Raw genomic sequence first — 9,908 nt, 5'->3', positions numbered from 1 at the left:
CATGAATTAATTAATGACGTAACACGTGATATTTTGTGGTAAAAATGTCGCGTCGCTTGCAACAACAACAACAAAAAAAAAAGCAATAGCCAGAACAGTGATTCGTTCAGGTCATTTTTGAAGCAAATTAGCTTCAATTTTAAAGGAATATTTCACTACTCATCATTTGAAAACGTTCGTTATTGTGGTTTTTTTTCCTCCTTGCCTTGTTTAGAGCATTGCAACGTCAGATTTTTTAAAATCTACAAATGCTTCTGGTAGATTAACAACGTCGGTTTTCTATTGAAACTCTCATATTAAACTATAAATTTAAGTTTTATATTAAATATTTTGAAAGCCAAATCTTACAAAATCTAATAATATACGAGGTCTGTTCAAAAAGTATCGGACTTTTCTTTTCTCCGCGTAAACCAATGATGCGCGGGAGGCCTCTTTCGGTGGAGTTGTGGAGGGGACAGTCATGCACAGCCCTGAATTTTTTCCCGCCTGCAGGAAGCGTCAGTCGTTGCAGTCGGCCTATGAGTGAGGACATGTAGTGAGCTCTCGTCGGATTCCACTAAGTTGGAAAATGACTGAACAACGTGAGCAGCGATATTACATCAAATTTTGCCAAAAACCTTGGCGATACCCGAGTGTAAACCATTCGCAAGATTCAGCAGGCTTTCGGGGACGATCCTCGAGGCCAAAAAAAGCGCGGCAGGTCCGCAGCAATATCAAGGTCATGTTGACAGTTTTTTCGACTCTTGTCGGGTGGTTTATCGTGAGTACGCACCACAAGGCCAAACCATCGCAAAGGAGTACTACCAGGAGGTCCTTCGTCGTCTTTCCGATGCTGTGCGACGCAAACGACCGGATCTGTGGACGATCAAAACTTGGCAGCTCCATCGTGATAACGCATCCGTCCATTCTGCGCATCTGATTCGGGCTTTCGTCGCTAAACACAACACTCCTGTGGTTCGTCACGCTCCGTACTCTCCCGACATGGCTCCGTGTGACTTTTGGTTATTTCCCAAGCTGAAAATGCCGCTAAAAGGAATCCGATTTTAGTCGAGAGAAGACATCGTGAGGAATGCGACGGACCGGCTGATGGCCATTCCAAAAGATGCGTTCCAGCAGTGTTTCCAGCAATATCAGGAACACTGGGAGAAGTGTATACACTACCAAGGAGACTACTTTGAAGGGGATTAGGGTTTTGTACCTCAAAATCAATAAATTTATTTTTGCCGACCAAAGGTCCGATACTTTTTGAACAGCCCTCGTATATTTATGTTTTGTACAATGATTTGAAACAATCGTTTCGTACTAAAAGTGATCGTCGGTGTTAAATGAATTATTCGGGCCTCCAGTTTTCGTAATGCACTTTATTATCCCGCATACGATCGTTGCGCCATTTGCCTATAATTATGCTCTGACGTGGTATGAATTTCTTAATTGACACTAAATTGGAAAATATTAATGTAACAATTTCTCGATGACACGCGATTCTACATATAGACCTATAACAAATAGTTTTTCGTTAATCTTAAATACATTAAGAAAGAAATATTTAAAGCTCGTGAAGGGCAGAAAATAATGAAAGGTTACTTCATGAAAAAATTCGACTACGTTGAAAATCTGTATTCTTTATTATTCAAACTAATCATATTCATTTGTATTCGCTGTGTCGTACTATGTAATCTTGTTTAAATTTAAATAAATAAATATGTGTTTTCTTTACTCCGAAAATAATAATAATGTCGGTACTCTGAATGTTTCTGAAATCTCATTAAAATGAATTTCTAACACATTTATATTTTTTGTGAGACTGAAAACTCTCGCATCGAATGATTCAGCAGAAATCATTCGATGCGAGATGTTTTTCAACAGCAAAATGAGAAAATGAATTGCTTCTGTATTCTTTTAACTTAAAACAAGAAGATATCGAGGGAAAGTTTTTACCACTCTCTTCTAACATTTTCCAATAATTCGGTATTGTGACAGAATACGCTGGTAAAATAATTAAATAAAAACGCTCAATTATTTATTGTGACGTCTTCACAATGCCGGGCTGCAATTTTTAATCATATTTTTAATTTATTTCATTTAAAATATATGTTCACCATGCTCAAATCAGTAGTGGCTTGATAACTTTCGGTCTAGTACCTATATAGTTAATCGGGACATCCTCCCCCTAATCTTCTCTTGTTTCGACTTTCATCTATCTAACACCGTTCTCAAGATTAAGAAAGAACAGATAGACAGATGACAGTGGGAATTTATAGGTCTATAAATTTTTCAAATTGCAGCCCAATTAAAGATTTCGTATAAGGATACATTTTTAAAGATCTGAAGATCCTTACATATATAAGAATCTTCATAAAATGAATAGGATAAGTGAGGGTGAGACGGTGGAAAAAGTTCTAGAAGCTGTACTTGTAAAAATAAATTTTATTTTAAAAACCTGACCGAACTGGTGTTTTATTATCATACCAAACGACATAATAACGAGCAAAATAATAGTGTTTTCCGAAAAAAAAAAATATATATATATATAATTTTCTTCTAATTCATCATCTCACCCTTAGAAATGTGGGTTAGTTGGTTAACAGTAGCCTGTATTCATGAGCCCTCTACCAGAGTCTACTCTGTTATTTTTGTCCGATTACAAGTTACACACATTAGTCGAGCTTCTAAAGTATTGTATACGAGAAACAAAAGTCGTCCGCTAATGTTGCCTTAAGATTTTCCAGGCTACAGTAAACGTAAACACGTGTAAAACATTAGATTTTTTCACTTATTTTTACTCACGCTTGTTGTGTGAGCCTGTGAATGGCTCACACAACAAGCGTGACTTTCAACTACACAATACATTAATACGAGGCTCTACTTTTTAGTTTATACAGCAATTACACGTGTTCACCACCTCATTTACCCTAAATTAAGTTTTAATAAATTAATTTTAGTACAAAGTTTATAATTTAAAATATTTTAAAATTAATTAAGATTAATTTCGTATTTTTTCAAAATTAATAATTAAGATATATTTAGAAGAATAAATATAAACTGCCTATAAAAAGAAGGTCAGTGCCACTGTAATGTTGTTGCTGTGACTAAAAATGAATAAAAGATGACTGAATTTGACAGATCTTTGTCTTAATTTTTACTAATTTTAAACAAGTTCGTGTAACTTATTGAATGCCGGAAGCAAACCGAAATACATTTACGGCATTTTGATTTTTCGAATTCTTATTAACGTTTAATAACTAGAGAATCATTAAACGTTGATAAGAATAATGATAAATTTTTAATGACTTACCTTTCAAAATATAAAAATAAAATAAAAACTCTAATAATAGCTTGAAAATGGCTGCTGAAATTAAATAAAAAGGAAATTAAAAATAAAAAATGGTTCTATAATTGGTATTTACAAATGAAAATCGCAGAAAAGAATTCTTCAAGAGGTAGATCAGTCAATTTCTAAAAGATTAAATTTACTTTACTTGTTAACTCCAGAATTTATTCAGAATTCCAAACATTGGGTAGTTTTAATTAAGATAAATATTAGTAAAGTCAAATAAAATACGAATGAGATCTAAATATAAAATTCTAAGCGCTTGTATACGTATAATTTTAACATTAATGCGGAATAATATTACGATAGATTAAATGGTGGTTAATAAATGTAACGAAATATAAAGCGTGCAAAACGTATTAAGTTTAAAAAAATGAGCTATAATACTAGAAATCATTAACTAACTTCAGATTACAAGGCAACATTCTGAACAATCTTTTATCTGCAACCACAAACCAGGAACTTGTAGAGAAAATGAATCATTATCTAATTAATTTCCTCCGAAGGTTATTGAGCTTTTGTTGAAGGGAAGAAAATTACAAAACGAAAAAATAATACAAGAATTTTCGATAATGCCTTGACGGAAATATTTCAATGACAGTATTATGTAGGTTGAAATTCCAGATCACGAGTCCATTCTCTCGTTCTTACCGCTTCGAGAGCATAATGAAGGGGAAAAAAGAAAGAGAATGTGACCAAAATGTCACTTAAGAGGTGCATAAGTAAAGTAATAATATATAATTGGGAATTATTAAATTGAATTGACATTGTCCTTATTGCTCAAGATCATGTAGGTAAATATAGTTAAAAATACTACCTTAATTCGACAATTTCTTTNTCACCGAGAATTAGTTTGAAGATTGTCGAAATTCAGAGATTACAATAATAATGTTTACGATAAAATGTACTTTTCGTCATACTGACAACGATAGGAATATTGTCGAGTTTTCTTGTGCATTCTTGACAATGTTAGGGCCCCCTCAATCGCGGGGCCCCGGTGCACAGCATCCGCCGCACCCCCCCGATGGCCGGCCCTGATTATTCATTATGTTAATTGTCGTAGCATGTGATAATTGCGTATAAGCAAGTGAAACAATAAACGTTTCTGCAGTCTGCACATTGAACAAATACAGATTTTTACAATAAGACGATTTACATGACACTGGAAAAGCAAACTTGATTAATGTTTAAAAGCACTTCATCATCAACTAACTTGGAGGAGAATCATTCCTACCGTATCACATTTGAAAATATTAGAGTACTTAGTGTTTCCCCCTATCGCCTTTGCAACTTCTGAAATAGATAAAGAACCCTCTGATGCAATTAAATCTTGCTTTTGAAGGATGCTTTCACAATATGTAAATTTTGTAATATTATCGTGCAGTGATTCTTAAGTATCACATTATCACATGCTCCGACAGCAGAACACATTTCTGCTGTCGATGTTAGCACGAGATATCGAAGCCATCTTTTCGTTCTTTAGCGTACGAAGATGCAATTATAGATACATTTAGGTTAACAATGACTGTTGTCTGGCAACAGTCATTGGTGCTTTTACTTTTTGCTAGCTTCCAAGCTCGCCGAGCTGACACCTAGCTCAGCCTGACGTCATACTAACACGCTCGTAAAAGTATACACAGTAATGGACGCCGCCATCTTTGAACAAACGCCAAGCTCGTTGTAAATTCTCCGAGCACGCCGAGCGCGCTAGGAATCCTAGCAATGACGTCACGAGTGCGAAAAGTAAACGCCGTGCTCATTGGTAGCTAACAAAACATATACAGGCTGAGCGCGCTAGGGGGGCGAGATCGGAGCTAAAAGTAAACGCACCCATTGTATAACAGAGACTTATCACACTGCTACTAGTAACATAAAAATGACACGTCTATCATCAGAATGCATACTTTATCATTTTAATGTTACCAGTAGCATTGTGATAAGTGTCGGTTATCTCTACTATAGTATTTGAGATATTAGTTTCAACAATTTTCAAGACAAGAAGCTCTTTTAAAATGCTTAAAACTGTTATATTGCTGCATATTGTGAATGAAAGTTTTGTACGTAATGTATAATATATCTGTTAAATAAATAGGTAATGATAAAGTAAGTAAATAAATTTGCATTTTACTGTTTTGTTTTATTACATATGTATGGCAATTAGGAAAACCATAGCTTATTCTCTGATACATTTAAATAGCCATAGAAATTTAATTCAGATACAAACTATTTTTTAAATAATTTATTAACTTTAACACTACGTAAAGTGTGCTATACAGTTTTACTTGATTTAGTATAGTGAGAAATAGTATTTGGGATGAAATAGTTTCGTATTTTTGACATGAGAAATTATATTTCTTATAACACACGTTGGCTCTACATAACTTAGTTTGGTAATTTATACAATATTCTGCACTATCAAAAGTAGAATATCTAACATGTCTTTCTTTTAGCTTCCATGTCATCACTAATCACTATCACTATCTAATAATACTGTCTGAACTCTTGCCATCCTACATTTACCTATTTTATTTGTCAACCTCTAACTCATCACCCTCTAATCATCTCTGTTATTATGTGTCTGTAACTATCTTGAATATGTTGTCTAAATAGTTGGAATTTCCTCTTTTTCCTCTGGCAGCGTATATTTGAAATTCAAGGGTTAAATCTACTGACTTTTAATCCCCCTTCTCCGACCTGTTCCTAATTTTTTTTGGCTCAACTTTAATCTCTATCTCATCAATAAACACAATATAAATTGTGAATAACATATATCATAGCTCTTTTCTCACTGCAAACTACAATAATTTACCTAATATTAATAAATAAATAAACAAATAAATAAAATATGGGCTTTGATAAACTCCAAAGCCACCTCAAATCCTAAATTTCTTTTATTAGTAACACTTTAAATATATCCTAACACATGGTTTAACATTTCTATACATTTCCATAATTAGATTATATAATTCTCATCATTCCCTTTTCTTCCTGATTCAGAGTTCTCAGGAATCCCGAAGACATTCCATATTAATAACATATATACAGGCTTAACTATTAATTTTTTGACTCCGTTTTCTTCCTCTTAACGAAAACGCCCAAAATTATTTTAAAATGAACACAAATTGTAAGCAACAAACAAACAGTCTAATCAATAGAGAGGTTGCGGCGCAGTTCAAACGTTACTTGTACACGGCAAGCAGAAGTTTACGGTTTACGTTTTAACTCCAAGAAAAAATCGTTGCGGCGCATGTTCACAACATCACGTGACTCAGTGAACGTCGCGCATTGACTCACGGGAAATTTGTTGAAAAAATGGTGGATACATTTAACATCGAGGGTTACCAGCGAAGTTAAATAAACAAATTAAAAATTAAAAGTATTTATAGGATGTTTAATAACACTAATTATTTTAAATTAGTGTTGTGTTTCCTACCGTAAGATAGGACTACCTCATACTTTTGTTGAGGGAAGTAGTGGCTTATGTAAATTCGAAAGCAGCTCGAAAAATTACTTTTTAGAAAATTTACAAACGTATTACGCTGTTGTTGGTAGATGCCGTGGAAGAACAAACCTACCTTAATAGAAAAATTTATCACTATACGATTATTGATGCGAATATCTGAAATTCCATTTAATTGATGCAAGTTTATCGGCCACCAATTTAAAGTCTTTTAATTAATCTTTAAAATTGACGTTTCTACTTCCCGGGACGAGGACCCAGGGGTTGGATTTGTGGGAAGCGAGTGTTCTGGTTGTTTCATTGTGTCGAATTACACAGAACGAGGCGCTTGACGTGTAAGTGCGTGAGTTCGAGAATTCGAGTAACTGTTAAACGGTGTATATCTTCGTGTGCTGTTGTGTCCGTGTCCGTGACTCAAGTAATCTTTCTGTCGGCATGTCTAAAATCAGAAAAATAGTAAATTACGATACGATAATAAGATGAGTAAATAAAGAAAACGAGAGTTCTTACTATCGGAGATTTCGGGAAATATTCACTTTTATGATAAATGGCCACTTCGCCCTCTTCGTGGTAAAGTTGGGGAGAGAGATTTTTCTCCTTCTCAAATTATCCTAGAAAACGCAAAGACAGTGAGAAAGCGAGAAGTTCATTTATTATCTAAGGTCAACATTATTACCTTTATCAGACAGTCTTTCTTCCCGAACAGTGTCATGAGAGGAGCAAAGGATTTTACCTAGCCTATTCTAACCTAACCTAACCAATCCTCATAAGCCTGTTTAGGAAGAGAGGTTGGCCGAATGTCGGCATGTCGCGGCCGGTGAGACTTTCACGTCCGGGTGGTCACAATCGGGAGTCACCGTTGTCGTCGACCGAATGTCACTTTTGGGAGCAAGTCCGTGATCACACCCGGATAAGAGATGGTTACGTCCAGGAAAAGATGTCATGTCCGAATGAAAAGTGTTGAATCCGATAAGAATGTCGCATGCTTGTGCAGAAGGACGAGTTGGGGAAAATCGAAGAGGATTACCGCCTAGGCCAATGGAACCGCAGCCGTCCGCAGCAACAAAACCACCGACACTTTCTCAACTTCGGGGCCCACCAGTGGCCAAGCGGTTTCGTTCCCTGAACACTGGAAGTTCGGTTGTGAGTTCCCGCCTTGCCAGGACAGGCTGGCCACTTGAAGTTTTTCGGGTTTTCTCCATGTCTGTAACGCCTGAATACGAGACCAGTTACCCTTAAAAAGACCTCTCGCAAGGCATCCCCTAGGCAGATCGCCCAAGTGTTGCGTTGCCGTAACTTAACCAACCAAACAAACAAATAAATTCCTCAACTTCGGCAGCTCTCTCCTCCCATTCTTTCCCCTTCGACTTCCTGAAGGCAGTGACGTCCCGTGGCGGACGGAGAGGCAGAACGCGAGAAAACGGGAAGTGACAACTCGGACAAGCTGTCAGTTTCTATATCCTCCACAATAAAGCCACAAGATCTGTGGCAGCCACAGATCATGTGGCAAGGTCTTTGGGGATCGGCCAGCCACAAGATCTGTGGCTGGCCGATCCCCGGAGACCTTGGCCAAGTTCAATGGACCCAGAGTGTAGCGTCGCAATATCCCAACTCAGGGAGAATGCCACGCCACACGCATTTGGGGGAGGTGTATGCCACACCACCTTCCAAGAGACCATCGAGCAAGAGGTAGCGGGGAAACCCGCTGTCCTTTGCTCGACGGTCTCTTTCAGCACCGAACAAATCGATTGGGAAGAGACACGGTCGAGCGCCCGGTCCTCGAACGTCTCTTCGGGCGCGATAAGAGTCCGAGAGCGGAACCACTCTTCATTCTGTAAAAAAAAAAAAATTGCAATTAATCGAGTGAAAACAAAAGCTTAAAATACGTCGACGAGTAAAGCAAAATGTTCACCGCAGTTCCCTGATTAAATCTAAAAGATTCGAATCGAAAGCGGAAACGGCCGACCATCAAACGTTGAACCGAGATGTTTTCTGGCAACGATACTTTCGGAATATTAAATAAATTCTTACGTCTAAGGTAAGAATTTACCTAACTAAGACTTACCTAAAAATTCTTTTACCTTCTTTAGAAAACTCCGCAAACGGCAAAACAGCACACAATTTAAGAGTGCAAGAAACGCAAATTCGACTCGAACGATAAACAGAAACGAACTGCAAATCGTGTCACGTGTGACGAATTTCGAACAAACGTTAAAAGATGCGTAAACAATGTTCGAATTTCGTAAGAATAAAAATAATAAAGATCAATTTTACTTTTTAATGAATTAATTTATAAATTTTTTTTATTTTGCTTTAATCATTTTCTTGTGTTCGGAATTTAATGAATAAATTATCTTCTGCAGTTACATCATGTTGAATGTGCACCGTAGAGAGGAAAAAGACGACATTCTTAAATTCTACATCTTGAGGCTCGACGATCTTCGAAAATTGCACGAAATTCGTTCGAATAAGTTGATAAATATCTTTTTCGTCTATTTTTGGCCATCGGATGAAATAAATCAAATTCTTACGATTTCGATTTATTTCACCCACCATTATTTCGCATTTCGGAAAGATTCCTCAGTCGCCGTCGGAGTTGCACGTTGCGCGTGTTAATGTAATATCAAACTGGATAAAGTTAATACTTAAAAAAAAAACAAAAAACGAAATACCTTTATAATACGGCGGAACGAAAATGAATTCCGAGGAGGATATAGAGGATAAACAGACGAACCAGGGAGAAGCAACCATTCTTTCTCCTTTTTTAAAGAAGCTCTCCCTTAAATTCTTAATTTGATCGGTTAATCAATTTCATACTTCCGTTAGGCTACGTACACATTAGGCGTTTTGCGTTGCGTTAAACGCGCGTTAGCAGCATACACACCGCGCGTTTAGCTTGGCGTTCGACGACCGTTTGCATTGGTTCAGTTTGGAAATGGACATGAAAGTAATTGCTTGTGTGTGCCTTCTCCATCGTCGCTATAAAAGACGATGGCAGAGGCAGAGAATTTTGGGTGCACCCAATATTACGACATAGACTTACGCATGGAATGTTTCTGACGTTGTATCCAAAACTAAGACAATATGAACCCAAGTTTTTTAATTCTTTTAGAATAT

The 9,908-nt window shown here is 36.6% G+C and overlaps 1 long non-coding RNA gene across 2 annotated transcripts; it reads right to left on the bottom strand.

The window, feature by feature from the left end:
• Window positions 1–5,541: 5,541 nt before the first annotated feature.
• Window positions 5,542–9,361, bottom strand: LOC111637418. Of its 2 annotated transcripts, XR_002758692.1 has the most exons (5): window positions 8,857–9,361; window positions 8,704–8,783; window positions 7,468–8,623; window positions 7,302–7,402; window positions 5,542–7,230 (listed from the first exon to the last, which is right to left on the bottom strand). It is a non-coding gene; the product is annotated as an uncharacterized LOC111637418 (long non-coding RNA). The 2 variants fall into 2 exon arrangements; XR_002758691.1 differs by having other exon boundaries at window positions 8,704–9,361.
• Window positions 9,362–9,908: the final 547 nt, after the last annotated feature.

Source organism: Centruroides sculpturatus, unplaced genomic scaffold (genome assembly GCF_000671375.1).
Source record: "Centruroides sculpturatus isolate CEXI.00-Female unplaced genomic scaffold, Cexi_2.0 scaffold172, whole genome shotgun sequence".
Lineage (NCBI taxonomy): Eukaryota > Metazoa > Arthropoda > Arachnida > Scorpiones > Buthidae > Centruroides > Centruroides sculpturatus.
The sequence above is the reverse complement of the archived record's forward strand: the minus strand, read 5'-3'. Positions and strand labels throughout refer to the sequence as shown.